At 38.5% G+C, this 27,875-nt stretch overlaps 1 long non-coding RNA gene across 1 annotated transcript; it reads right to left on the minus strand.

The window, feature by feature from the left end:
- LOC140698103 (uncharacterized) lies at positions 1–27,325 on the minus strand. The gene is made up of 2 exons (XR_012075554.1): positions 27,228–27,325; positions 1–6,210 (listed from the first exon to the last, which is right to left on the minus strand). It is a non-coding gene; the product is annotated as an uncharacterized lncRNA (long non-coding RNA).
- Positions 27,326–27,875: the final 550 nt, after the last annotated feature.

The following is a 27,875-nucleotide window of genomic DNA, read 5'->3' on the forward strand; positions in this document are numbered from 1 at the left end:
TTGTGTTCCAAAAATACCTTCATTTATTTTCATGATAGGGAAATAAAAATGTTTTATAAAAAACAAAAAAAGATTCATCAAATTCTTAAATGAGGACATGCAATATGTTAAGTATGTCAAATTCATTTACCTACATTTTTAAGAAGTAATTTTGTCAGGGTTCTCCAGGAAAACAGAACCAGTAGAATGTGTCTAAGTAAATACATTAAAGGGAGACTTACTTTGAGGAATTGCCTCATGGTTCTGGAGGTTAGTAAATCTGAAATCTTCAGGGAAGCATGATGGAAAACTGGACTGGTATCCACAAAATGAACCATTCGACAAAATGAGCCAACCTATATCCACTTGTTTATTAAAATCCTCCTCTGGTGAGGTCACCTTCTGGTGAGTGTTCCTGTTTATTTTTTTCTTCTCAAAATATTTCATTATATCAATAATTGCAAAGTATTTATCCACTTTTAGGGACATTCATCTCTTTTTATAATTTTATCTTAAAAATCTGACTATACTACACTAGTCAATAAAAGATTCTCACTGGATATTTTGAATAAAGCTACTATGCACATGGGTGTACAAGTATCTGTTCAAGACTGCTTTCAGTTCTTCTGGATTATACTCTAAAATGGAATTTCATCATATGGTAGTTTTTTTTTTTAGTAAGTATAGTTGATTTACAATGTTCTCTTAGTCTCAGGTATACAGCAAAGTGATTCAGTATGCGTGCGTGTGTGTGTATATATATATATTCTTTTCCATTGTAGGTTATTACAGGATACTGACTATAATTCCCTATGCTATATAGTAAATCCTTATTTATCTATTTCATATATATATTTGTGTTTATCTGTTAATCCCATACTCCTAATTTATCCCCTCCTTTCCCCTTTGAGAACCGTGTGAGTCTGTGTTTTGTAAATAAGTTCACTTATGATTTTTTTGTTCCACATATTAATGATACCATATTAGTAGTTGTCTTTGTCTGACTTAGTATGATATCCTTGAGGTCCATTCATGTTGCTGCAAATGGCAGTATTTCATTCTTTATGGCTGAGTAGTGTTCCATTGTGTGTGTGTGTGTGTGTGTGTGTGTGTGTGTGTGTACCACAATATTTCATTCTTTTTATGAGTAAGAAGTATTCCACTGTATGTATGTATATATATATGTATATATATATGTACATATGTATGTGTATATACCACGTCTTAAGCCAGTTGTCTGTTGATAGGCACGAGTTGTTCCCATGTCTTTTTTTTTAATTGGAGTATAGTTGCTGTATCATATAAATTGAAAGTGTAGCATATAGTGATTCACAATTTTTAAAGGCTATACTCCATTTATACTTATTGTAAAATTTTGGCTATATTCCCTAAATTGTACAATACATCCTTGTAGCTTATTTTATACCTGGTAGTTTGTACCTTGTAACCACCTACTTCATCTTGCCCCTCCCCCACTTCCTCTCCCCACTGATAACCACTAGTTTGTTCTCTATATCTGTGAGTCTTTTTTGTTAAATTCACTTGTTTGTTGTATTTTTTAATTCCACATTTAAGTGATATCATATGGTATTTGTCTTTATGTCTGACTTACTTAATATGATCTCTACATCCATCCATGTAGCTGCTAATGCCAATGTTTCATTTTTATAGCTCAGTAATATTCCATTGTGTGTGTGTGTGTTAAGCCAGCTGTCTGTTGATGGGTTGTTTCTATGTCTGTTACTGTAAATGGTGCTACTGTGAACACTGGGGTGCATATATCTTTCCAAATTAGTTTTTGCTTTTTCTGGATATATGCCCAGGAGTGGGATTGCTGGATCATATGGTAACTCTATTTTTCATGTTTTAAGAGACTTATATACTGTTTTCCATAGTGCCTTCACCAAATTACATTCCCACTGACAATGCAGAAGGGTTCCCTTTTCTCTACATTCTCTCCAGCCTTATTATGTGTACATTTTTTGATAATGGCCATTCTGACCAGTGTGAGGTGATACTTCATTGTGGTTTTGATTTGCAGTTTTCTAATACTAGCGATGTTGAGCATCTTTTCATGCCCATTGGCCATCTTTTCTTTGGAGAGATGTCTGTTTAGGTCTTCTATCCATTTTTTGATTGGGCTGGGGTTTTTTGATACTGAGTTGTATGAGCTGTTTGTATATTTTGGAAATTAAGTCCTCGTCAGTCGTATCATTTGCAAATGTTTTCTCCCAGTTTATAGGTTATCTTTTTGTTTTGTTGATAGTTTGCTTTGTTGCAAAAGCTTGTAAGATTGATCAGGTCCCATGTTTATTTTTGCTTTTCCTTTGCCTTGGGAGACTGATCTAATAAAATACTGCTTTGATTTATGTCCGAGAATGTTTTGCCTATGTTCTCCTACAGGAGTTTTATCGTGTCCTGTCTTATACTTAAGTCTTTAAGCAATTTTGTGTTTATTTTTATGTATGGCATGAGTGAGTGTTCTAACACTGATTTACATGAGGCTGTCCGGCTTTCCCAGCAACACTTGCTGAGGAGACTGTCTTTTTTCCATTGTATATTTGTGCCACCTTTGTCAAAGATTGACTGTAGGGGTGTGGGTTTATTTCTGAGCTATTATGTTTCATTAATCTATATGTCTGCTTTTTGCCATTACCATGCTGTTTTGATTTCTGTAGCTTTGTAGTATTGTCTGAAGTCTGGGAATGTTAGACTTCCAGCTTTGTTCTTTTACCTCAGGATTGCAATGGCAATTTGGGGTCTTTTGTGGAATATAAATTTTAGGATTATTTGTTCTAGATCTCTGAAAAATATTGTGGTTAATTTGATAGGGGTTGCAATAAATCAGATTGCTTTGGGTAGTATGGCTATTTTAACTGTGTTAATTCTGCCAATCCAAGAGCATTCTTTCCATTTCTTTGGATCATTTTTTTTTCCTTTGGATCATTTTTGATCTCCTTTATCAGTGTTTTATGGTTCTCACCTTCTTGGTTAGGTTTACTCCTAAGTATTTTTTGACACAATTTTAAACTAGATTGTGTTTTTACCTTCTCTTTCTGATATTTCATTGTAAATGTAAATAAACGCAACAGAAATCTGTATAGTAATCTTGTATCCTGCTACCTTGCTGAATTCATTTATTAGTTTTAATAGTTTTTGTATGGAGTATTTGAGATTTTCTATAGAGTATCATGTAATACACATATGATGACAGTTTTACCTCTTCCCCTCCAATTTGGATACCTTTTATTCCCTTTTCTTGTCTGACTGCTGTGGCTAGGACTTCCAATACTACGTTGAATGGAAGTGGTGAAAGTTGGCATCTTTGTCTTATTCCAGAATTCAGCGGAAAGGCTTTCAGCTTTTCACTGGTTGGTATTATACTGGCCGTGGGTGTATCATAAATGGCTTTTATTATGTTGAGATATGTTCCCTCTATACCCACTTTGGTGAAAGTTTTTATCATAAATGGGTGCTACATTTTAATCAAATGCTTTTTCTGCATCTGAGATGATCATGTGGTTTTGTCTTTCCTTTTGCTGATACGGTGGAATACACTGATTGTTTTGTGTGTTGTACAATCTTTGTGACCCTGGCTGCTGCTGTGCTTGCATTATCCTATCTTCTAGATCACTTATTCATTCTTCTGTATTATTTAATCTATTCATTGCCTTTAGCTCAGTTTGTATCTTTGCAATTGAGTTGTCTAATTTTGACTGACTCCTCTTTATAGTTTCTACTTCCTTGTTACAGTGATCTGCATTTCTATCAATAATCTTTAATTTTTTTTAGCATTTTACTACCTCCTTGTTGAACTTGGAGTCTGGTAGAATGAAGAGGTCTGTCTCATTGTTTATTCTTTCAGGGGATTTCTTTTTTTAATTGAGAGTAGTTCCTCTGTTTTCATTTTACTTAATTTCTCTGACTTTATAGGAGAAACTATTATCTACTGCGGTCTTGAAAGGCTGTTCTTATATGGTAACATCCTTGTGTAGCCTGTATGAGTCCAGTATTTTTGGTGCAAAGGCTGTTAATGGTATGGATACCTGTCACATTTGTCTTCAAAGTGTGCTGGCCGTTGTCCCACTGCTTGGGGGTAGGGAGGAAGGCTTGGTGTTGTGACCAGAGCCTGCACTGTTGGCTGGGGCTTCCTCTCTGCTCTGTGATGGTCATAGTCCTGTTGGGAGCAGGGTCTACTCCCAGTTGTTGGAGTAAAGGCCCCCAGATCTAGTTCCAAGCTGTGTTGTGAGGTAGGCAGGACTGGAACACTCCCTCTGGGGAAAAAAGCACCTGGGTTTTCCTCCCCAGGAACTGTTCACAGGATATGTGACTCTGTAACACTACCCACCACCAGGTGTATGTGCTTTTAAACTGCTGCTGCTGGCTCCACCCCTGGACCTATCTCCACTGTGGGAGTGCCAGCAATCAGCATGGACATCAGTTTAGTGCAAGCGTGCTTCCAAAGCACAAGCTCTCAAAGCCCACCAAACCATGCCCACTGTGGGAACATCAAAAATCGGCTCAAGCGTGAGCCCTCCTCCGTGTGTGTACCCCATGAATTCCACTGCTGCTGGCACCTTACCCTGAACTTTCTCTGCAGAAACCCAGATAATTGGCTGAACCTCAGCCCATTGCATGCAGCCTCCTAACACCCGCCACAGCTGGAGCCACACCTAGCCATGAGCACGCTGACAATGAGGCTGCTATGGCAGATCCATGCCCCACACTTCGCACACTGATAATGGGGTTTTTATGGTGGACCCATGCTCCATTCTCCCATTTGAAGCCCAGAATACACTCCAGCCCCTCTCCCCAGCCAAACCAAGTCCTGTCCCTGTATCTGTCTGCTGAAGCTCAAGTTTAAATACCCAGCCACTGTGCACACCAGCAGGCATGTGTGTCAGGCTGGGATATGACTACCATCAGTGTCAGTCCCCCTCTATCCTGCCTAGCACACTTCTCTGAGGCAAAGTCCAGGCCACTGCAACTCCCTGTCTTTGCCAGCAGAACTCCCAGGTGGTAAAGGAGGTTCCCAGGATGAGAGAACATTTCTTCTTCCACAGCTCCCTCCCAGGGGCACAGGTCCCATCCCAGTCTTTCTCCCCCACAGCCCACCTTTTGTCCTACCTGGTTATATGGGGATCTTTCTTGCAGCTTTGGTTGTATAAGAGAATAAGAGATCCTCTGCCAGCTTTCAGTTGGTATTCTGTAAGAACTGTTCCAGATGCAGATGTATTTTTCATGTATTTGTGGGAGTTCCATGGACATGATTTCTATGTCCTTCTGTGCCATTTTGACCTCCTCTGGTAGTTGCATCTTTATTTTTTTGAAGCCCTTCCATGCTGTTTTCCATAGCAGTTGAAACATTTTACAATACCAACACTGCAGAAGGGTTTCAGTTTCTCCACATCTTTACCAAACTTCTGAGGGGAAAAAAACATTTTTGACAATAGTTATGGTGTGAGCCAATTTTAAATTCTGGTTTTGATTTGCATTTCTCTAACGGTCATTGATGTTGAGCATCTTTTCATGTGATTATTGGCCACTTCTGTGTCTTTTATGGAGAAATATCGATCTAATAAGTACTTAGTTCGTTTTTAACTTTGGTTATTTGAACTTTCTTAATGAGCTATAAAAGTTACTTATACATTTGGGATATTAACAGATATGTGATTTTTAAATATTTTCTCCCATTCTGTAGATTGCCTTTACACTGTGTTGACTGTCCTTTGATGCTCAAATATTTTTAAGCTTGAGGCCAACCACTTGTCTGTTTTTCCTTTAATTGCCTGAGGTTTTGGTAATATCCAAGAAATCATTACAAAATCCACTGTCATAAAGATATTCTTCTATGTTTTCTTCTATTTTACGGTTGTACATTTAGGTCTTTAGGCCATTTTTGAGTTGGTTTTTATATATGGTATAAGATAACCTTCATTCCTTTGTGGATATCTGATTTTCCCAGCAACATTTTTTGAATAGACTCTTCTCATTGAGCTGTTCTGGCATTCTCATAGAAGGTCACTTGACCATATATATGAAGGTTTATTTCTTTTCTTTATATTCTGTTCCATTGGTCTATATGTCTCTCTTTATTTCAGTACCAAACTGTACTGATTACTGTAGCTTTGCAGTAAGTTTTGAAGATGGGAGGTATGACACCTCCAACTTTATTCTTCTCTAAGATTGTTTTGCCTATTCGAGGTCATTTGGTATTCTGTAATTCTGTTTCTGAAAGGAGAGGAAAAAAGAGAAAAGGAAAACATCATTGGGAATTTTATAGCAATCACAATCTGCAAATCTTTTCTGGGTAATATTGGCATGTAACAAAATAAGTTCTCTGATCCATTACAGTGGTTGTCACTTCATTAAATCAGTTTCTTCATTAATTTCTTTCAACAATGTTTTGCAGTTTTCATTATACAAGTCTTGCACCTACTTGGTTAGATTGATTCCCAAGTATTTAATCTGTTCAAGGCTACTGAAAATGGAATTATTTTCTTAAGTTCCTTTTTGGTTTTATTGTATACAATATATTTCTATTGAAGTATAGTCACTTTAGAATGTTGTGTCAATTTCTGGTGTACAGCATAATGCTTCAGTCATACATGAACATACATACATTTGCTTTCATATTCTTTTTCACCATAGGTTACTACAAGATATTGAATATTGTTCCCTGTGCTATACAGTATGAACTTGTTGTTTATCTGTTTTATATATAGTACTATCTGTAAATCTGAAACTCCCAATTTATCCCTTCCCACCCACCCCCAGTAACCATGTTTGTTTTCTATGTCTGTGAGTCTGTTTCCGTTATTGTAAATAAGTTTGTATTTTTTTTTAGATTCCACATATATATGATATAATATGGTATTTTTGTCTTTCTGGCTTACTTCACTGAGAATGACAATCTCCAGGTCCATCCATGTTGTTGCAAACGACATTTTATTATGTTTTATGGCTGATTAGTATCCCATCTTTATTCAGTCATTTGTTGATGGAAATCTAGGTTGTTTCCATGTCTTAACTATTGTAAATAGTGCTGCTATGATCAATGGGGTGCATGTATCTTTTTTGAGTTAAGGTTCCCTCTGGATATATGCCCAGGAGTGGGATTGCTGGATCATATGGTAAGTCTATTTTTAGTCTTTTTGAGGACTCTCCATACTGTTTCCCATAATAGCTGCACCAAGCTACATTCCTACCAACAGTGTAGGAGGGTTCCCTGTTCTCCACACCCTGTTTAGCATTTATTGTTTGAGGACTTTTTAATGATGACCATTCTGACTGGTGTGAAGTGATACCTCACTGTAGTTTTGACTTGCATTTCTCTGATAATTAGCTATACTGAGCATTTTTTTCTTGTGCCTATTGGCCATTTGTATGTCTTCATTGGAGAATTGCTTGTTTAGGTCTTCTGCCCATCTTTGGATTGGGTTGTTTGTTTTTTTATTATTAAGTTGTATGAGCTGTTTTTATATTCTGGAAATTAAGCCCTTGTCAATCTCATCTTTGGCAAATATTTTCTCCTATTCTGTAGATTGTTGTTTTGTTTTGCTTATGGTTTCCTTTGCTGTGCAAAAGCTTTTAAGTTTAATTAGGCCCTATTTGCTTATTTTTGCTTTTATTTCTATTGCCTGGATAGACTGCCCTAGGAGAACATTTCTAAGATTTACGTCAGAGAATGTTTTGCCTTTGTTTTCTTCTAAGAGGTTTACAGTGTCTTGTCTTGTATTTTATTTTTTCAGTGGGGAAGTGATTAGGTTTATTTATGGTATATATTTTCATGGACATACTGGGGATCGAACCCAGGACCTCATGCATGCTAGGCACACATTCTACCACTGAGCTATATACTCCTCCCTACAGTGTCTTGTCTTACGTTTAAGTCTTCAAGCTAGTTTAATTTATTTTTGTGTATGGTGTGAGGGAGTATTCTAACTTCATTGATTTACATGCAGCTGTCCAGCTTTCCCAACACCATTTGGTGAAGAGACTGTCTTTACTCCATTCTTGGCTCCTTTGTCAAAGATTAACTGACCAAAAGTTTGTGGGTTTATATCTGGGCTCTCTATTCTGTTCCATTGGTCCATATTCTGTTTTTGTACCAATACCATGCTGTTTTTATTACTGTAGTATTATCTGAAGTCTGGGAGGGTTATTCCTCCTGCTTCATTCTTTTTCCTCAGTATTGCTTTGGCAATTCTGGGTCTTTTGTGATTCCATATAAGTTTTAGGATTATTTGTCCTAGTTCTGTTCTTAAGTTCCTTTCTGGATAATTCATTCTTTGAGTGTTGATTTTGTATTCTGCAATTTTGTGGAATTCATTACTTCTCACAATTATTGTGTGTGTGTAACAGTTATAGAGTTTAATACATAAAAAGTCTTGGATATCTTTTCTTTTTTTGCCTAATTGCCCTGGCTAGGACTTCCAATGCTATGTTAATTATGAATGCCAAGAGTAACCATCCTTGTATTGTTGGCCTAATTTTTCAGTCTTTCTCCACTGAATATGACATTAGCTGTGTTCTTTTCATTTATAGGCTTTATTATGTTGAAGTAGTTTTCTGTATTCCTAGTTTGTTGAGTGTTTTATTATGAAAGGGTGTTGAATCTTTTTGGTTTTTTTCAGGGTGAACATGTCTTCAAATTTATTTGCTAGATGTTGGTTTCCTGTAATTCTTAAATAATCTCATACCACCTGATTGGCTTGATGAAAATAAACCCAGCTACAAAACAAAAACAAGAAAAGATACCAGCATAGACACAAAAGCCAAAAAATTTTCCACTATAGACAAGAACAAAACAAAACATCAGCATTAATTTATTGGCAAGTGATACTCTTATGAATTATTTTCCTAATGCAATGTAACCAATTATTGCCCTGTGTCAGCATCTACTAACAAGGAAAAACACACAGGCAGAATTTAGGTCCAATTATACTATCAAATGTTCTTGTACTCCAAAAGTAACAGTATACCAAAACATTAATAAAGGAAGATATGGAAGGTGTTTTTTCCTGATTTACAGGACAGGAAATAATTATGTCCTTCTATTACATAACTAAATATTGCAGGAAATACACATTCAAGTTTATAGTTCTAGTGAACAAATGCATAAGCAATTCCATGATCCCTCTCTGTTACAATCATCCTAATCTGCGATGGAGCAAAAAACGTCAAGTCTAAGAACAGGCGTAAGAGGCTGAATATCACAGTTACAGCTTTAGCTCTGCTACTAAGTAGACTGAGTGAGTGATTGATTTAGGTAAATCACTTCCTTTCTCTAAGCTGTCATTTTCTAACCTGTAACATGAGTCCACTGAACTAGATTAAGATTGTTGGATCTGTAGAATCAAGGTCTATTTATTTTTCAAGGTCTGGAAGAGTACACAATTTTAAAAACAGCATTATTGAGGTAAAATTGATATTAAAAGAACTGCACATATTTAACGTGTACCACGTGATGAGTTGGAAATACACAAACACCCATGAAACCATCACCACAATCAAGGTAACAGTTATATCCAACAACTCCCAGACTTTCCCTGGGTCTTTTAAACTATAGACTTTATGACATAGAGCAGATCTCTAGAAATTATTCATCTAGTATAACCAAAACTTTATACCCATTGAACGACTCCGTTTTCCTCACACCCAGACCCTAGCAACCACTACTGTATTTTCTACATCTATGAGTTTCATTATTTAAGATACAGTGTATTAGTGGAATCATGCAGTACTTGTCCTTCTGTGACTAGCTTATTTCATTTAGCATAATGTCTTCCAGGTCCATCTATGTTGTTGCAAATGGAATGATTTCCTTCTTTTTTGAGGTTAAATAATCTATTGTACATATATACCACTTTTTTAATCCACTCCTCTGTCATTGGATATGGGTTGTATCTGTATGACTAGTGTTAATAATGCTACAATTCACAGATAACTACTTGAGATCCTGATTTTAATTCATTTGGATATACAAAAGTAGGATTGGTGGATCATGTTATACTTTTAATTTTCTGAGGAACCTCTACATTGCTGTCCACAGCTGCTGCACCACTTTTCATTCATACCAACAGTGTACAAGCATACCCTTTTCTCTACATACTTGCCTACACTTGTTATATTTTTACTTTTTAATAATATTCATTCTGTTGTATGGTGATATCTCACTATGGTTTTGATTTGCATTTCCCTGATCATTAGTGACACTGAGTGTCTTTTCATATATCTGTTGGTCATTTGTATGTCTTCTCTGGGGAAAAAAATCTATTCAGGTCCTTTGCCCATTTTTAAATCTTTTTTTTTTTAAGTGAGGAAGGGGGTTGGGTATAGCTCAGTGTTAGAGTGCATGCTTAGCATGCACGAGGTCCCAGGTTTAATCCCCAGGACTTCCATTAAAAAGAAAAAGAATGAAGGGAAATCTAGAGGTCATTATGCTAAGTAAAGTAAGCCAGACAGATAAAGACAGATACAGTGTGGTATCACTTACACGTGGGATCTAAAAAAAGGTCAATCTGGTAGAAAGACAGTAGAACAGTGGTTAGCAAGTGCTAAGGTGGGAGAAATGGAGAAATGTTGGTCAAGGGTACAGACTTTCCATTATAAGATGAGTAAGTTCTAAGGACCTAATGTACAACATGGTGACTACAGTTAATATTGTATGATATATGTGAAATTTGCTGGGAGGATGTTTTAAGCATTCTTAGGGGAAAAAAGTGATAGATGTTTTAACTTATAATCTTTTCACAGTGTGTATTTATATCAAATAATCACTTTGTATACTTTAAATATATTATGTTTGTCAATTATACATCAAAAATAACTTTTTAATGAAGGAAGAAAGATCAGATTCTTTTAGGGGAAAAAAAAGCCTGAGTAGTTCATCACCTCTAGAAATACTTTACAGGAAGTGCTAGTGGAGTTCTTCAATTTGAAATTAAAGGACTTTCATAACCTAAAAACATGTGACAATATAAATCGTACTGGTAAAGGCAAAGATGAAGTCAAATTCAGAATACTTTAATACAAAAAAATACAAACTTCCAGTGACAAGTAAGTACTGGGAATATAATGTACAACATGATGACTATAGTTACTGCTAATGTATGGTATATTTGAAACCTGTTAGTGTAAATCCTAAGAGTCCTCATCACAAGGGAAAAAAAATTTGGGGGGGGTATCTAGATAATTATATGATGTGTATTAACTAAACGTACATGGTAATCATGTCACAATATATGACAGCCATGTCATTATGCTGTATTTATGCTTAGATTTATACAGTGCTGTATGTCAATTATATCAATAAAACCAGAAAAAAAGAATGTGCTAATACAGTAATGATATGCATAAATTACTTTTAAATCTAATATAAAAGTTAGAAGACAAAACTATTAAAATGATTACTATAATTTCACAATGCATAAACAATATTTAAAATGTAAACTGTGATATCAATAACATAATATGGGCTGAAGGAGAAGTAAAAGGTTAGAACTTCTTCTATGCAATTGAAGTTATCATCATCAGCTAAAAACAGATGTTATATCTATGTTTTATGTAAGCCTCATGGTAACCAAAAAGACAAAAACCTCTAGTAGATTCAGAATATAAAGAGAAAGGAATCACAGCATACCACTACCAGAAAAAAAAAAATCACAAAGGAACACAGGGAGAGAAAGAAAGTAGCAAAGGACTTTTTAAAACGGGCAGAAAACATCAGAATCACAATAGTAACTCCTTACCTATCAGTAATTACTCTAAATGTAAATGGATTATATTTCTCTATCAAAATACAGTAGCTAAATGAATAAGAATAAAGGATCTAACTATATGCTGTCTGTAAAGATACATTTTTGCTTGAAGAGCAGACATAGGCTGAAAACGAATGGCTGGGAAAAGATACATGCAAAAAGAGTTGGCTTTTTGAAAGGACAAAATTGACAAATCTTAAGCTAGAGTAACCACTAACTTAGGAGAGAAGACTAAAGAAAATTATAAGTGAAAGAGGAAACATTACAACTGGTAGAGTTAACAACTAAATGCAGAGTTTCAAAAGAGACTGCTGTGGACAACTGTATGCCAACTACAATGTGGATAACCTGGGTGAAATGAATTTTGTGAAACATACGATGCCTATATCATGGAGACAAATGTGAACAGACCAATAATGAAAAAGGAGATTGAATCAGTAATCATCTTCCCAGCAAAGAAAACCCCAGGACCAGAAGGCTTTGCTAATAAATTCTGCCTAACATTTAAAGAAGAATTAGTACCAATCCTTCTCAACCTCTTCCAAAAAATTGAGGAGAAACACTTTCAAAGGCATTTTGTGAGGCCAGTGTTAACCTGATACCAAAGCCAGATAAGTATACGACAAGAAAAGAAAACTACAGGCCAAAATCCCTGATGAACACAGATGTAAAAATCTTCAACAAAATACTAACAAGTAGTATTTAAAGCACATTAAAAGGATTTTATACCATGATCAAGTGGTACTTATCCCTAGGATGCATTGATGTTCATATGCAAATCAGTAAGTGTGATATACCACATTAAAATGAAAGAGAAAAACCGTATGATCATCTGAATAGATGCAGAAAGAGCAGTTGACAAAATTGAACATTTTTTCATGATAAAGACTCCAAACAAATTAGGTATAGGAGGAACTTACTTCAACATAGTAAAGGCCCTTAAAATGACAAGTCCACAGCTAACAACATACTCAACAGTAAAAAGCTGAAAGTTTTTCCTCTAAGGTCAGGAACAAGACAAGGGTGCCCACTATCACTCTTAGTCAATATAGTAGTAGAAGTCCTTGCCAGTCCTTAACAATCAGGGAAGAAAAAGAAATAAAAGGTATTCAAATTGGAAAGAAAGAACTTAAATGGTCTCTGCAGATGACATAATATGATACATAGAAATCCTAAAGACTCTCCAAAAAAATTGTTAAAACTAAAAATTCAGTAGTTTCAGGATACAAAATTAACATACAAAACTAGTTCCATTTCTATACATCAACAGACATTCTAAAAAAGAAAACCACCCCATTCACAACTGTATCAAAAACAATAAAATAATTAAGAATAAATTTAACCAAGGAGGTAAAAGATTTGTGCACTACATAAAGTGAAAGAAAAAGCTAAATGAAAAACTGAAGACACAAACAAATGGAAAGTTATCCCATGCTCATGGATTGGAAGAATTAATATTAAAATGTCCAGATTTAATGCAATCCCTATCAATTTCAGTAACATTTATTCAAAGAAATCATTTTAAAATTAATATGGAACCACAAAGACCCCAAATAGCCAAAGCAATCTTGTACAAGAACAAAGCTGCCTGGCATCATACTTCTTGATTTCAAAGTATACTACAAAGCTACTGTAATAAAAACAGTATACCACTGGGATTAAAATAGATATATAGTTTACTGGAACAGAATAAAGAGCCTAGAAATAAATCTATGCATTTACAGGGAACTGATCTTTGACCACGGTGCCAAGAACACAAAGTGGCAAAAGGATAGCCTCTTCAATAAATGATGCTGGAAAAACTGAGTATCCACATGCATAACAAGGAACCTGAACCCTTTCACACAATATACAGGAAAAAAAATTTATTTCAAGGCTTAATATTTCATTTATATATATATATATATATATATAAAGAAATCCTTCCATTTGCTACAACACGGATGAAACTGGAGGACATTTTGCTAAGTGAAATAAGCCAGAATGAGAAAGATAAATACTGTAGTATGATACTACTTATATGTTGCATCTAAAAAAGTCAAATTCATAAAAGCAGAAAGTAGAACTGTAGTTGCCAGCTGCTAGAGTTTGGGGGGAATGAGTAGATATTGGTCAAAGGTAAAGATTCAGTTGTACAGTATGAGTAAGCGCTGGAGACCTAAGGTACACATGGTGACTATAGTTAATAACACTGTACTGTACATGTGAAAGCTGCTAACAACAAGGGTAAATCTTAAGTGTTCTCACCATACACATAAAAATGATAACTATGTAAAAAATAAATAAAAATAACTGTGATGTAAGGACTATGTTAATTAGCTTTATTTTTGTAAATATTTCACATGTACACGTATATCAAAATGTCACATTGTATACAAACATATAAAATATTTATCAATTATACCTCAATAGGCCTGGGAAAAAAGAAATAGTCCACTGCAGAGAACAGAATGGTGGTTTCCAGAGGCTTGGAAATGGGGAAGTGTTAGTCAAACAGTACAAAGTTCGGATATACAAGATAAAAAAGTTTTGGGGGTCTACTGCAAAAATAAACACACACAAATTCCTAAACATAAGACCTGAAACTGTAGAACTCCTAAAGAAAAAAGGGAATAGATTCATTAAACTAGTCTCAACAATGATTTCATGGATATGACACCAAAAGCACAGGCAACAGGCAGCAGAGTGCAACAATCAAAAGAGGCAACCTGCAGAACAGGAAAAAATATTTGCAAATCATGTATTTGGTAAGAGGTTAATATCCAAAATATATAAGGAACTCCTACAACTCAACAGTTTTAAAAATTGAGTAACTTGCTTTTAAAATGAACTAAAGACTTGAATAGACATTTCTCCAAAGACAAATAAATGGCCAACAGGTATATGAAGAGATATTCAACATCACTAACCATCAGGAAAGTGCAAATAAAACCCACAATATCATCTCACAAATATCAGGATGAATATTATCAAAAAACCAATAAACAACACAAGTATTGGAGAAACTGGAACCCTTGTACACTGTTGATGGGAATGCAAAATGGTGGAACACCTATGGAAAACAGTGTGGAGATTTCTCAAAAAATGATTGGAACAACTATATCATCCAGCAGTCCCACTTCTGGGTATTTATCCCAAAGAACTGAAATCAGGATATTGTTATCTTCACTTCTGTGTTCATTATAGCACTATTCACAGTATTTCAAAATGTGAAAACAACCTAAATGCCTATTGACAGATGAAAGGATAAAGAAAATGGACATATATGTAATATAATTTAATAACATTAAATATATAATATTTATTAAATATACTATATTTTAAGCTGGATAAAATTACATTATATGTATATTACAGAATATTATTCAGCCTCAGACGATAAGGAAATTCTGCAATACGCAACAAAATGATTGAATCTTGAGGACATTGTGCTAAATGAAATAAACCAATCACAGAAAAACAAACTATATAATTGCATGTATGAGCTATCTAAAAGTAAAATAGTCAAATTCATACAATCAAAGAGTGTACTGGTAGTTGTCAGAGGCTGGAGGGAGGGGAAAATGAAGAGGTACTAATCAATGAGCATAAAGTTTCAGTTCATCAAGATGAATTAATTCTTGATCTACTGTACACATCATCGTAATCATTGTATGTAATGCCAACAATACTGTATTGTACACTTAAAAATTTAAGAGGATATATCTCATGTTAAATGATCTTACCACAATACAGTTTAACATTTTAAATAATAAATATTTCAATAGACATTGATAATGTGCCCTCGGGGCAACATAGTCACCTGTGAGAACCACTTCATTTTTAAAAAGCAGTGTATCTTAAAATTTTTTAAAGCTGATAAAATGCTATATTTAAAAAATGCCAAGTTAATACTTTAAAAGACAGGAATGTGACAAATGTGGTGTATTACATTTATTGATTTGTATATGTCAAACCATCCTTTTATCCCAGGGATAAATCCCACTTCATCATGGTGTATGATCTTTTTACTGTGCTGCTGAACTCAGAGGCTAGTATTTTGTTGAGAATTTTTGCATTTATATTCACCAGAGAAATGCAAATCAAAACTACAATGAAGTATCACCTCACACCAATCAGAATGGCCATCATTAAAAAGTTCTCAAATGATAAATGCTAGAGAGGGTGTGGAGAACAGGGACCCCTCCTACACTGTTGTATTCACTACAGTGAAGATGTGAGAATGTAGTTTGGTGCAGCCATTATGGAAAACAGTATGGAGATTACTTTAAAAAAACAAAAACAGACTTACCATATGATCTAGCAATCCCACTCCTGGACATATATCCAGTGTTCGTGGCAGCACTATATACAATAGCCAAGACATGGAAACAACCTACATTTCCTTCAATAGATGACTGGATAAAGAAGCTGTGGTATATTTATGCAATGGAATACTACTCAGCCATAAAAAAGAATAAAACGCCAACTGCAGCAACATAGATGGACTTGGAGATTGTCATTCTAAGTGAAGTAAGCCAGAAAGAGAAAGAAAAATACCATATGATATCACTCATACGTGGAATCAGAAGAAGAAGGAGGGGGAGGGGGAGGAAGACGACGACGACAACAAATGAACTTAATTTTACAAAGCAGGAACAAAACTTTCAGACATAGAAAACAGACTTATGCTTACCAGGGGGTAAAGGGGGTGGGAAGGGATAAATTGGAAGTTTGATATTTGCAGATACTAACTACTATATATAAAATAAACAAGTTTCTACTGTGTAGCACAGGGAACTATATTCAATATCTTGTACTAACTTTTAATGAAAAAGAATATGAAAAGGAATATGTTATGTATATATATGAAACATTATGCTGTATACCAGAAATTGATGCAACACTATAAACTTACTATATACTTCAATTTTAAAAAATTACAAATCTGCACAGAAAAAAAATCAACAAAATGAAAAGGCAACCTACAGAATGGAAGAAAATATTTGCAAACCATATGTCTGTATCTGATAAGGGATTAATATCCAAAATATATAAAAAACTCATACAACTCAATAGAAAAAAAAACAACCTGAGGAACTAAATAATTTTTTTTGGAAGAAGATATATAAGTGGTTGGGAAAAAGAAAGAAAACAAAAATAAAAACAAAAGAGAAGATACACAAATGGCTAACAGGTACAAGAAAATGTGCTCAGCATCACTAAACATAAGATAAGTGCAAATCAAATCCACAATGAGATATTACCTCACACCTGTTAGAATGACTATCATCAAAAGACAAGAGATAACAAGTGCTGGTGAGGATGTGGAAAAAAGGGAACCAATGTACACTGCTGGTATGAATGTACATCAGTGCAACCATTATGGGAAACAGTATGGGAGGTTCTCAAAAAATTAAAAATAGAATTAGCATATGATCCATCAATCCCACTTCTGAGTATATATCCAAAGGAAATGAAAACAGGGTCTTGAAGAGATACCTTCATTTTGCAGGATTATTCACTAGCTAAGATGAAAACAATGTAAATGAATAAATATATAAAGAAGATGTGGTATATATATATATACAATGAGTTATTATTCAGCCATGAGAAAATAGAAAATCCTGCCATTTGTGACCATATAGATGAATATGCTAAGTGAAATAAGACAAAGAAAGACAAATACTACATGCCATCACTTATATGTGGAATCTAAAAAGGTCAAACTCATAAAAACAAAGTAGAATGGTGGCTATCTGAGGCTAGGGGTGGGAAAAGTGTTGGTCAAAGGGTACAAATTTCCAGTTAGAAGATGAATAAGTTATGGATCTAATGCACAGCACTGTAGTTATAGTTAACAATAACGTATCATACACTTAAAAGTTGTTAGGAGAATAGATTTAAATGTTCTCAGCACAAAAAAGTAATGGTAAATATGACATGATGGAGGTTTTAGCCAACACTGGTAGCAACCATTTTGTAATATATAAGTATATCAAATCAACACATTGTACACATTAAACTTACAAAGTGCTGTATGTCAATTGTATCTCAACAAAGCAGGAAAAAAAAATAAAATACCCCTGCTTCTTTATACCTTTCCCAAAACTAAGGGTCTTTCAATGCCCTTTAGTCACATGCCCCATGGTCCTACATAGTGTGTGTTTTCATAAATCCACATTTTCAACTACAAGTATGTTCCAGATGGTTTTGGCTTCAGCGTTGACAGCTGTAAAAATATAAGCTTTTACCAAATACGTAAGGTATTTTAATGGAATACTTAGTAAATTATAATAAGCAGAGATACTAATGTCATACTTCTGATTAGAGCTCTGATTAGCTTGTTACTGTTCTTAGGACTAAGGTTAATATTGACTGTTCTTACATTATTTCTCAGATCGTCATCACACAGTTACTGCTTCACTTCCCACCACATGTTCCCTAACTCTCTACATCGCAAACACAGTAGATGTTTCTCAAATCACTGAAGACTGTGTATGACTTTCTGTCAAATCTTTCCAAGTGACTTTAACTTTTCTTGAAACTGCTGGAAAAAGTACATTTTTTAATCGTAAAATGATTAAGTATGCAAATAGAAAACAAGTACAAAGTAACACTACCTCTCTATCCCCAGTTTTGGTGTTTCTTTTCATTGCACTTTTTCAAAACTTTTCTAAGCTTTTCCACTGAATAACACAGAATAATTAGATTAGGTCTGGTTACCTGTAAGGTTTACAAAGGCAGAGATACACTTGCTCTTGTTCTCCACCGTATCACAGATTCCCACCTGAAAGCCTGGCACCTGCTGGTCAGTTTAAGTTACACATATATAATTTAGTCATTGGTGGTGCCCCAGAAATCAGACTTTCAGCCTTTAAACTAGATTAGGAAAGTGGTTTTGTTTTGTTCTGTTTTTTGTTTTATTTCTGATCCAGAAGGCAAAGAAGAACTGAAAAACATAGATGTCACTACTGATGAGCATAAAGATACTGGATGTTGGGAAACATAAAGCCAGCAACACAGAGATATATCCTGGAGAATGTTCCGCATGTGCTTGAGAAGAATGTGTATTCTGTTGTTTTTGTACTGTATTTGTCTGTAAAATCCATTTGGCCTAAACTGTCATTCAAGGCCCGTGTTTCCTTTTTGATTTTGTTTTAACACTCTATCCATTTATAAAAGTTGGATATTAAAATCCACTACAATTATCTTTAATATACAAACTAACCAATCCAAATCTATAGCCCCAACCACTAACTAACTCACACACCAAGTCAGTACTTCCCCTGCCCTAACTCACCACAAGGCCAGGTACCAGTCTGAAACTACTTCTGTAGTCCAAAACCTCCTGTAATTATTCAGACTAGCCAATCCTAAACAGCTTACTCAGCCCTGCCTTGCCTCTCCCATAGAAACCCCACTAAAACTGGATAGCAGCATGTAAATCAATGAAGTTAGAACACTCCCTCACATACACAAAAACAAACTCAGAATGGCTTAAAGACTTAAATATAAGACAAGATGTGATAGCTCTCCTAGAAGAAAACATAGGCAGAACATTTTCTGACATAAATCTTAGCAGTGTTCTCCTATGGCAGTCTACCCAGGGAATAGAAACAAGAGCAAAAATAAACAAATGGGACCTAACTAAACTTACAAGCTTTTGCACAGAATAGGAAACCACAAGCAAAACAAAAAGACAACCTACGGAATGGGAGAAAATATTTACAAATGATGCAACTGACAAAGGCTTAATTTCTAGAATATATAAACAGCTCATACAACTTAATAACAAAAAAAAAACCCATCCAAAAATGGGCAGAAGATCTAAACAAGCAGTTCTCCAATGAAGATATACAAATGGCCAATAGGCACATGAAAAAAATGTACAGTATCACTAATTATCAGAGAAATGCAAATCAAAACTATAATGAGGTATCACTTCACACCAGTCAGAATGGCCATCATTCAAAAGTCCATGAACAGTAGATGCTGGAGAGGATGTGGAGAAAAGGGACCCCTCCTACACTACTGGTGGGAATGTAGTTTTGTGCAGCCATTATAGAATACAGTATGGAGATTCCTCAAAAAACTAAAGTAGGCTTACCATATGATCCAGCAATCCCACATCTGGGTATATATCCAGAGGGAATTCTAACTCAAAAAGATACATGCACCCCAATGTTCATAGCAGCACTATATACAATAGCCAAGATGTAGAAGCAACCTAAATGTTCACTGACAGGTGACTGGACAAAGAAGTTGTGATATATTTATACAATGGAATACTACTCAGCCATAAAAAGAATAAAATAATGCCATTTGCAGCAACATGGATGGACCTAGAGATCATCATTCTAAGTGAAGTAAGCCAGAAAGAGAAAGAAAAATACCATATGCTATCACTCATATGTGGAATCTAGAAGAAAAAAGGACACTATGAACTCATCTACATACAATACGGAAACAGACTCACAGACATAGTAAACAATCTTATGGTTACCAGGGAAAGGGGGTGGGAAGGGATAAATTTGGGAGTTTAAGATTTACAAATGTTAGCCTCTATATATATAAATAGATTTTCTTTAGGTTTCTGCTATATAGCACAGGGAACTATGTTCAATATCTTGTAGTAACTTCTAATGAAAAAAATATGAAAACAAATATGTGTATGTATATGCATGACTGGGACATTGTGCTGTACACCAGATATTGACACATTGTAACTGATGGTACTTCAATTTAAAAAAAAAAAAAGAAATCTCAATAAAGGCTGTGGCCTCTGCCTTTCCCTCACTCTCTTCTGCCTCCTGACCAACACAGGTGCTCTCCACATGGCCCTATGTGCCCTTTTCCCTGGGAAATGTAATAAAATCGCCTTTCAACGGTATTAACCTCTGTGTTGGCACTCAGTCACTGCATAAATTAAAATGCTCTGGGGACAAATGAGACAGTCAAGCCTTTTACTCCTAAGTATTGGACCATGAACAACAACAAAAAGAACAAAGAGTACCATTTATCATCCAGTTACACAAAGGTTAAGTCACAATCCACTTCAGTCACTCACCAACAGTGTACCTTGAGAATGCAGGATGAAAAAAAAACAGGATGAGGCACTCTATGCTTTGGATAGACCCCAAGATACTTAGATGCATATCTCAGGAAGAACTTCAGTAACCCCAGATTCCTGCTTCTTCCCATACATAGATAAGCACTAAAATCACTGACTTGAAAAATCTGTTTGTGATTAGCAGTAATCTTTTACCAAGATGTATGCTTGACTCCGTGTATTTCCTAGCCAAAAAAAAAAAAAATCATATATATACTGGCTCCTCCCCTGTATTTTTGGAGCAGTTCCTCAGAGCTGTCTCCTGAGCTACAGTTCTCAGTAAGACTCAATAAAACTTCAACTCACGACTCCTGTGTTGTGTTTTTCTTTAAGCAGAGAGACAGCCTAGTACATAAACCCAAGAGAAAGCCTAGTACATGAACATCCACAGCAGCTTTATTTGCAGGAGCTCCAAACTAGTATCAATCCAAATCCATTACAAGATGAAAAGAAAAACAAACTCTGGTATACCCATACAAGTAAATGCTACTCTCTAATAAAGAGAATGACGTACCCATACATGCAGCATGGAGGAATCTGAAAATACTTATGATGTGTGGAGGAAAAAAGGGCACAAAAGAATCAACATTTTGTTATTTTTGTTATTCCATTTACATATCCAGAATTGGAAGTTTGTAGTGAAAGACAGTAAGTCAAAGGTCATGGGAATGGGGAGCCAGGCTGGGGGGAAGGAGGGATTATAAAGGAGGATGAAGTAATATGGAGAGTGATGAATATGTTAAATATCACGGTGATGGTTTCATGGGCCTATACATATGACAGAACATCATTTTACACTTTAAATGTACAGTTTACTGCCCACCAATTACATCTCAAAAGAGCTTTCCAAACAATGGCTTCACATAAAGATCTGGATCTCCTGCTTCTCTTGAAAAACTGGAAGATTTGACAAACATATTGACCGTAACTATTCTCATCCCTCTGGTGGGGCACCCCTACTTAAATGGAAGGGAAGACCAGCAAGCAATAAAGATTGTGAGTCACAGAAGTCACACGCTTGGACTACACTCTCTCTCTTCTCTTGGTCTCCATTTACTTGCCTGTGTAATGGTGGCTTTGCGGTAAACAGCCCAAGGAGCCTCAAGAATCCAGAAACCTTGAAGATGATGTGCTCTGCCAGTGACCTTGTCCATAGGGGAAATGTAAATCTGGAAGTCCTGCAAATATTCACACATGCTCATCCCTCACAGCTTTAGTGACCAGAATATTTCTGGAAGCATCTTTAGATGGTGTACAGCCTCTTCAGCTTGCTTCCCCCAACTCTTATGAATCACATCCAGTGTGTGAATGTAACTATGGTGACTCCTCAATGACCTTAGACCACTCATGATTTCCTCCAGGGAAGGGGGAGGCACAGAGGGCTGCCTTCCCTGGGCACACCAGGTAACCTGATGCACACTGGCCAGCCAGTACAGGTGAGATGGCTGCCGCCACAGGCACTGGCAGTGATCTAACTCAGGCAAGGGCCTTGGGCAGGCCAAACTGCAGCTCAGGTCCTGAAAGCTTCCCGCATAACCAGCATTCATGGGTATTCAGGTGTAGGAGATACAACTTTTGGTTGATGGCTACTTCATAAAGGCTACTCTCAGAACTTCCCCCTGGTGTCATTCTTGTTGACCAAGCAGAAAGCACACATCCTACGCCGTAAAGGCCATTCTTCAGTTTGAACTTTCTGGTAACATATAAGGAAAGGCCATTAGCCTAAGGCTTTTCTACAATGTGAGTTCTCTGATGTTTAATGAGGGTAGAATTATGGCTAAAGAATTTCCCACATTCAAAGCATTAATAAAGCCATTCTCTAATGTGTACTCTCTGGCATCGAAAAAAAAAATGTGGATTTAAGGCTGAAGGCTTTCCCACATTCACTACACTCATAAGGCTTTTCACCAGTGTGAACTCTCTGATGTGCAATACAGCCAGAGCTTTGGCTAAAGAATTTCCCACATTCAGTGCACTTACAAGGCCTTTCTCTGGTATGAATTCTCTGGTGTCAAAAGGTGTGATTTTTGTGGCTAAAGAATCTTCCACATTCACTGCATTCATAAGTTCTTTCTCTAGTGTGGATTTCCTGGTGCTGAACAAGTCTTTTTTTTTTTTTTTTTTGAGTGAAGGTAGATTTATTGAGAGAGATACATTGAAAGGCAAGAGAAAGGCCACAAGGTGTGGGGGTTGGGTGCTCAGATTAAAAGTAGGTACACATTCTATAGACAGAATGCAGGCCATCTCCAAAGAGGGAGAGAGAGGCAGCCGTGAGGCCCGTGTTGCTGGGTTTTATGGGCTTGGTGGCTTCATATGCTAATAAGTGGAAGGAGCAGTCTAAGGGGATGGGGCTGGGATTCCCAGGAAGTTGGCCATTTCCCACTCTTTGACCTTTTGTGGCTAGCCTTGGGACTGCCATGGTGCCTGTGGGCGTGTTAGTCACCATGTTAATATATTACAATGGGTATATAATGAAGCTCAAGATCTACTAGAAGTTAAATCTTTCATCATCCTGAGCCTCAAGGCCTACTGGGGGTTGAATCTTTCACCATTTTGATGCTAACTGTTGTGGCAGTCCTGAACAAGTCTTTCTTTCTAGCTGAAGGTTTCACCACGTTCACTACACTTATGAGGTCTTTCTCCAGTGTGAATTCTCTGGTGTTGAACAAGTCTGTGTTTCTAGCTGTCGGTTTTCCCACATTCCCTGCACTTACAAGGCCTTTCTCCAGTGTTAACTTTCTTGTGCTGAACAAGGAGGGAGCTTTTGCTGTAGGCTTTCCCACCTTCACTGCACCCATAATGCCTTATGCCCAAGTGAACTCTCTGGTGTACAGTAAGACTACAGTTATAACTAGAGAATTTTCCACATTCAATGCACTGACAAGGTCTTTCTCCAGTGTGAACTCTCTGGTGCTCAACAAGCCTATTTTTGCAGGTAAAGGCTTTCCCACGTTCACCACACCTATAATGCCCTTCTCCAATGTGAAAAGCCTCCCTGCCCTCAGTATTTCTAGGTGAGGTCTCCTTGCTGTGAGTGGTCTGGTGTTAGAGAAGGCCCAGGCCAGGCAGGAGGTCCTTCCCACTGTCCCCACACATAAAGGAATTCTCTGACATGTGGACTCCGCAATTCTTAACAAACCCCAGTCCTCACCCCTTCTGAGGTGTTTCTCTTCTCTGTGCTGCTTGTGTTGCTGGTGAATGCTTACACTGAATCAGACTTGTCTCCCACATGCTGCATGCATGCACAGTTTCTGCCTGGGGTGTATTCCTTGGTGCTCAGCAAAATACAGAATGTCTTTCAAGACTGGACCACACATCCCCCACGGACAGGCATTCTGGGTGGCTGGACCTGCCCTGGGAGTCGTGAGTTGGGACATGCCTTGAGAAGGTGGCTCATCCTCCACTGGAAACCAACAACCCAAAAGCAGAGAAATGCTGGGGAAGCACATGTAGACCCTGATGGTAGGGGGAAGCCCTATCACAAATGTGTTTCTTACAAACCCAGGAATGAGTACTTAGGACTACTGGGAGGACAAGGGGACTGAAGTGGGGGTGAGAAAGGGTCTGCTGAGCCTGGCAAGATCACACAATGGAGAGGTCTACTATGGTCGAGGACACAGTGATGGGAAACAGCACAGGAAGTCTCCAACTCACTTCTCCGCAAAAGGCTTTCTGCAGGGTCTTGTCTGCTGGTGACATGAACACTAAACAAAAGAGAAAATCAGCTGCAACCAAGCAGCTGGTGTTCGTGGACTACACAGAGTATGTCTACATCTCAACACATTATACGTAGCTCAGTGTCAGAAAGCACTTCGAAGGGAGCAGTAGAGACGAACAGGGAGACCTGCAAGCCAGACAGATGTGGATTAGCCCTGACCAGAAGTCAGAGTAGAAACAATAAAGGGGCAAAATGACAAGAATGGGGATTAAAAGATAGACATTACAGCCCTTGTCATATGGCCCATCATTGGTATGAAAACAATGATGCGCACTGGAGAGGTTCCTGGTATGATCTGAACCCAGCCCTAACATGGAGTCATCCCCCACATCCCACGTCCCAGGGTTAATCCCCCTCCAGGGCCTTCTTGCTGTGGCTGGAGTGACGCTTGCCCTGTCAGGCACCCACATCTCTCCCCGCAAATCCAGCTGGGCAACTACACGGAACCTGGAAGGTGCAAGTCCTAAGTGAAAGACAAGGCAGATGAGGAGACAGCACTGGTGCAAAGCAGCCCACCCCAGGACAGACCATAGGAAAAAAACCTAATATTACAAAAAAGAGCCTTGGATGACTGTCTTATAGGAATAGCCCAGTGGCCCCACAAGTGGTGACCATGCTGGTGTCTGCAATTCCTGGCAGTCAGGCATGAGAAGATGTCAGCTGGAGGAAAGAGGGCAGAATCTGGGGCTGAAAGGTGCAATGAATCTGGAGAGTCGCCCTGCCAAGAATCTGGGGCTGAAAGGTGCAATGAATCTGGAGAGTCGCCCTGCCAAGCGACTTTCTTTGGGATCCACTGGTTTCACCATAAGACTTCTTACCCCCATATCCTTCCCTATAAGACTTAAGGGATGCCGAAGGGCTGCCTGGGAGAGGATAAGGAAGTACACTCAACCAAACCTGGCACCCACGACACTTATGCCAAGAAAGCCTAGGAAGTAAGCAAATGTCTATAGTCTGGCTGCGAGGAGGAAAGAGCAGCCCGTAGAGAAACAGGGAAGAAAAGAGCCTAGGGAAGAAAAGATGCTGAGCTGAGTGTGAGAACATACCCAGTGAGGCCACAAGTGCAAAATTCTCCAACATCACAGTACAAGAGTCTCTGAGACCCATCAAGAACTTCCCACTCCTCCCGAGACATGTTCACAGACACATGCTCAAAGGTTACACCGCCCTACCATGATGGGGAGGGCAGTGTCCCTCAGCAGCCTCTCTCACCAGGACCCTCAGGTTCATCCCCCAAACATCCACTCCCTGCCCACTCACCTCTCCAGCTCCAGAATAGGATATACGAGGCCCAGAAGCCACTGGTGCCAGCACTCTCCTCTTTCCTATTGATCACTGGGCCACCCCACATCAACTACAGGCATTTGGGCAAATAAATGCCATCCACGCACTGGGCGTGGCATGAAAGGCTCCACCTCCTCTTGCAGCGAGTTCCCCAGGGGTTCCCAGATCATGCCTCTCAGACACAAACATGGGCTCAGTTTTCTCCTGCTGGGAGCAGGTCCCTGGGACCTTCAGTTCACACATCACTCCATAGCCACACCTCCTCCACGACTCCGAACGCTCCCACCCCAGCCACTGCTACCTCCTCCACCTCAGCCCACACCAAAGGCATCTCCCTGGCCTCCACATGCCACTCTGCACATGTTTCCCAGAGAGTGCTTGGCAAATGCAGTCAGGATTCCATCCTGGCCCGGACCTCTGATGGCCCACACTGACAGGGAAAGCCCCTACTCTTGCTTCAAAGGCCTCTCCATCATGCTCCTTCCTTGCTTCAGCCTCAGCCACCAGAATCATGTGCAGGTGTCATATATTAAAGCCCACTTTACTGCTGTGTTACGCCCATGCTGTCCCATCACCAGTCTTGGCCTTCCTCTTTCCACCCAGGACTCATTCAACACCTAGCACTGGGCCCAGCTACTCTCCCAGCTGACCCATTTGCTCTGAGCTTCTCTGCCAACCTAAACATTGGCCTCTCACCTCCATTACTGCTCTGCTTCCACATCCATCTTATGTGCACCCCTCCCTTGGAAGACTTAGTCTCCTACCAGACCCACCCCACCCCCCCCAGCAACTACCTTCCCTCATCTGCCTGTGTGATGCTCACTAACCCCAGTCAGGTGCTCAAGAGAGAGGTCCAGCATCCACTTTTTCTAAAAAACCTTAAGACCCCAACCCGAAGATGGGCTCACAGTCCTTAAGGCATTAGCCTGCTGTGACTCCCTTTGCCGGGCAAAGCAAAGCTGCTCTTTTCTTTGCTCCCAAGAAAAAAAAGAGACAGGGAGAGAGAGGCCTAATCCTCCGACCTGGCCCTCCCCTTCCTTGCCCCCTTACAACACTGTCACCATGACCTGAAGGCTCCCCCTCCTAAATGTGACTCACAGCTCCTCCCAGTCTACACACAGGCTTCAGGATTCGGAGGTGGGGGTCTGGGTAAGTGAGGGGCTAAGACATATAGCATCAACCTGCTCTGGGTCCCACAGCAGGACCGCCCGAGAACCTGTGGCGGAGCGAGGCCCAGAAACGCTGGCGACCAAGCCGGGTGCCGTGGGCTCAGACAAACCCCCTACCTCGGCCTACCCGCCTCGCGCAGTCACCCGGGGCAGCGCCCTCTCCGAGCCACCGACCCGCCTTTATGCGCTGTGGACAACGTCTCCTCGCGCCCCTTCCCGCCTACCTTTCCTCGGGCCAGACCAACAGTTCAGAACAGGATCAAACAAACCGATTCAACCATCACCAAAATGACCGCCGATAGGAGGACGCCGGAAGTCCCGCCTTGACAGGTTCCGCAAAGTACGAGGGCGTCTTTCTCCTCGGCCTTTATTGGCCCAGCGCCGCAGACGCGCAGCGCAGAGGCACATGGGTAATGTAGTTCCCGCCGGGCCACGTACCTTGACAACGGGCGCCCTCTCGAGAAATCCGGGCACGGGCCAAGGTTCCCCAGGAGAGGGGCTCAGAAGTAGTGCCTAGAAGTTCCCATGAAGAGATGGGGTCTCGCTCCTTTTAAAGGGGCCCACGAAGATTTCCGTGGCGTGTAGCCTGCAACGGATTACAGAAATATTTAGAGACATTTTATTCAGATGCTTCCCACAGCTACAAAATTTATAAACACGTGAAACATTTTTAGTTCGATACGCACTGTATCCACCTGTTACCTGGAAGCTAGTAAGTATTATCTTATTCCCTTCAAATGCATGTGGGCTGAAGTCAATTTTGTAGACTACAGTATGTTCACGCAATGACAAGAGAGAAAAAACTCCAAACGGGGTCATAATGGGGAAGATGAGAGAGGGATGTCGGGTGAGCTGAGTATGGAGCCCTCCTG

This window comes from Vicugna pacos, chromosome 9, assembly GCF_048564905.1.
Source record: "Vicugna pacos chromosome 9, VicPac4, whole genome shotgun sequence".
In the NCBI taxonomy this organism is placed as follows: Eukaryota; Metazoa; Chordata; class Mammalia; order Artiodactyla; family Camelidae; genus Vicugna; species Vicugna pacos.